At 41.3% G+C, this 3,405-nt stretch overlaps 1 pseudogene; it reads right to left on the reverse strand.

Moving 5' to 3' along the window:
- Positions 1-521: 521 nt before the first annotated feature.
- On the reverse strand, positions 522-1,028 carry LOC114500612 (annotated as a pseudogene).
- Positions 1,029-3,405: the final 2,377 nt, after the last annotated feature.

Here is a 3,405-nt window from a genome sequence, read left to right on the forward strand (position 1 = left end):
TCAAGATGTTAAGTATTCAAGACATAAATCTGATCCTTGAGACTTATTTTCTTTTTCTTTTTCTTTTCTTGCCACCAACAGCACTGTGCAGTGTTATTAACCATTCAAGTACAGTAGCATCTGGTAAGATAGGGACAGGTAAACTGGGGTTTAAAGGTAAACAGATATTCGGGATCTAACAATTTGAAAGAAGCCACTACATATTGTTTTTACATAACATGTTTTCACAGAGCCAGTACAGTACTAGACATTGACCCAGTACACTGAGTGTACTGAAGTACAAAAGAGGCAACAAGAAAAATAGCTACATTAGAAAGACTTTGACACTTTAGAAAAAGGGTAAAACACTTTCAGTTTCCCCCCTTTAACCCCCAAAACAACATCATACAGTCTCGCTCTACCTATGATCCAACATTAGCTTCTAGCATATTTGTCAGGAGGACAAAAAATTAAATCATACTGTCCAGTACATCTTTGGATATTTAGGAAGGGATAGGGAAGAAAGTCAGTCCTCAGAAAGATTAGTCAGCTTCAGTCTCATCAGCAGGATCTTTGGATTCTTTGTTCTTCTGCACTTCTTCAATGTGCTTGTCCTTCTCTCTCAAACACTCCAGCTTGGCAGCCATCTGTGCCTCTCGGTTCTCTTTGCTGGCTTCTATTTTGTGGGTCAGTTTCTCTTCTGGCATTTTACTAGAGCTGTTATTCTCTTCTATTGCTTTTTGAAGCACTTCTTTCTCATGATCTCATTTCTCAGCAAGCTGCTTCAAAACCTCAGCTTCATGGGACTTGTACCTTTCTTCTGCAGCTTCTGATTTTTTCTGAATTTCTTCCAGGGAAAGATCCTTCTTCTGTGGAGGGGAAAGGGGGAATTTTGGAAGGAATTCTTTTGATTGAAGGCTGAGAATAGCTCCAAAGCCTGGCCTGAGGCACACTTCTCCAGTACTTCCACCAAGATGTCAGAAGGAGCCATGGTGAACTGAAGACAAGAGACCAGCCATATATTCTACACAATCCACTGGCAAGAAAAGCTTTCCTCAGTCCAAGCTGCCTGGCCACACTGGGGTTTACTGGGGTTTAAAGGTAAGCAGATATTCGGGATCTAACAATTTGAAAGAAGCCACTACATATTGTTTTTACATAACATGTTTTCACAGAGCCAGTACAGTACTAGACATTGACCCAGCACACTGAGTGTACTGAAGTACAAAAGAGGCAACAAGAAAAATAGCTACATTAGAAAGACTTTGACACTTTAGAAAAAGGGTAAAACACTTTCAGTTTCTCTCCTTTAACCCCCAAAACAACATCATACAGTCTCGCTCTACCTATGATCCAACATTAGCTTCTAGCATATTTGTCAGGAGGACAAAAAATTAAATGACACTCTTATTTTCTTAACATACATAACCATCTAGAGAACTTATAAATAAATTACAGTCTAATTGGGTGGGTCCAATTTATCTGTTCTTAGTCCCAGCAAAACTCCGGGAGAGGACACATTCCCACTCACTGTGACAATACTGGCAAAAGCCACAACGAAGTCAGATCCATTCAGCTCTGCTATGCACATTGGCATAATTATACATACCTCATGGGATAAACAACTGGCTCCAAGTTGCCCTGATTTCCCTTGCATTCACACCCAGAATCTGGTGAAAAGGTGCCACCTGGTTATAACCTTTCATGCAGTCTGTTTTGCTCACCTCTGTTAGTGTTCTTTTATTGAATGTCTTTCTGTTTAATCTGCTCCATCATAACTTGCTCCCCAGCCATTCAGCTCCTAACTTCATGGTTCAAATCCAATTTACAGCCTGTCTTTGCTTTCCCACATAGTGTCTCCAGCCACGGCCTCCATTTCTCTCCTCTACTTAGTGCTGTCTCCGTCCTGCCATTCTGTTTCAGCTGTGAATAGTCCTCCCTACTCCCACCCAGCCTGACCCCAAAATAGCTATCTCTACATAGCTTTTGAAGAACCTAAAGAATTCATCCTGCCCCCAGACTCAGGCATGTCCAATGGCATCAAGCTTAAGCCATAAGGTTCCAGAGGCACCGCTGGGCTGCCTGGAGAAGCAAGCAGCACCTTTATGCTGGTGCCTGAACATCAGAACTCAGAGGAGGGCTGCACTCTGAGCCTCACAAACCAAGTGCTTGAGGCCAAGGCAGGGCCTGCCCCCAAGACCCACTCTACAGTATCTTGGAAAACTAACGGCTTACTTGAGATGTTCTCTAGTTGCCTAGCTCACCACTCAAATCTTCTTAGGATCTTATGAAGATTCATAGGCAGAGGTCAACTATCTTAGTTAAGGCAAAGTATAATCAATCTGCTGTTCACACAATTATGTTCTATAAATTTGCCACCACACTGAATTAGCAATATTGAACTGTTGTTCCTAGGGGAAAACATGGAATTAGGTTCCTGTTAGCCTCTGGTCACAACATTTTTATCAAATGATCAACACAAACTTTGGTGAATAAATGAACTATTTACTGACACTTAATATGTTGTGCCAGTCCCAATAACACAGTTGTTTGATTTATTCTTCAGAACAACCCAGAAAGGTACCATTTTTGGAGAAATAAAACAAGTGGCCCAAAGTTTTTGAACTTGTTCACTGGGAACTAACATAGTTATTAAGCCTTTGGACGTGCTCATTTGGAACTACTTTGCCTATTAGGATGCCAGGCACATACCAGGTGTTCAGTAAATGTCACCTCTCTCCTCCATGTGTCAATAGTCTCTAAGGAATAAAGAATACAGAACCTGGCCCCAACTGAGAGGCTTAAGCTCTGGTCACAAATTTCTCTTTCAGAGGAAAAGCTATTTCAGTGTCTATCCTTGATCTTTTCAGTTTCCACTTCAATGATGTGCTCAGAAGAATCTAGTTGAAAAGTCTGCCAAAAGCATCACTAATAATAAAATAACTAACTATTGTAGAGCATTTTATAGTTCTTAGCATACTGGTGTGTGTGTATGTACATATACCTGGCCACCAGAGAGGTTAACAGCAAATCCTTGTGATTAACAACTGTAAACTAGTCACTAGGTGTCTCTTCTAACACAAGTACTTTGCATACTCCAGCAATTCTGAAGTCAAAGATCTAGTGTGTCCCCATCTGCCCTGTGTACTCCAGCCAGCTCACCTGCTTTCCCAAAGTTACAGAGGAAAAATAATTCTGTTAAATCTTAGTGATTTATTTACATGGGAAGTCCAGCAGAAGAAGTGAGTAGAAGGGTGATTTCTTCAAGCTGAAGAAGGTAAGAAAAAAATCCCATTGTAACAATCAGATTGTTGGTCCCAAAGATAGAGTGACTCGGGGCAGAGCTTTGGCAAGCAGGCATTGAGCTAGGAGAGGCCCACCCTTTACAGAATCAGAATGGCATTCTGTGACCCAAGTGGGAGGAAT

This window comes from Phyllostomus discolor, chromosome 6 (genome assembly GCF_004126475.2).
Source record: "Phyllostomus discolor isolate MPI-MPIP mPhyDis1 chromosome 6, mPhyDis1.pri.v3, whole genome shotgun sequence".
Classification (NCBI taxonomy): Eukaryota; Metazoa; Chordata; class Mammalia; order Chiroptera; family Phyllostomidae; genus Phyllostomus; species Phyllostomus discolor.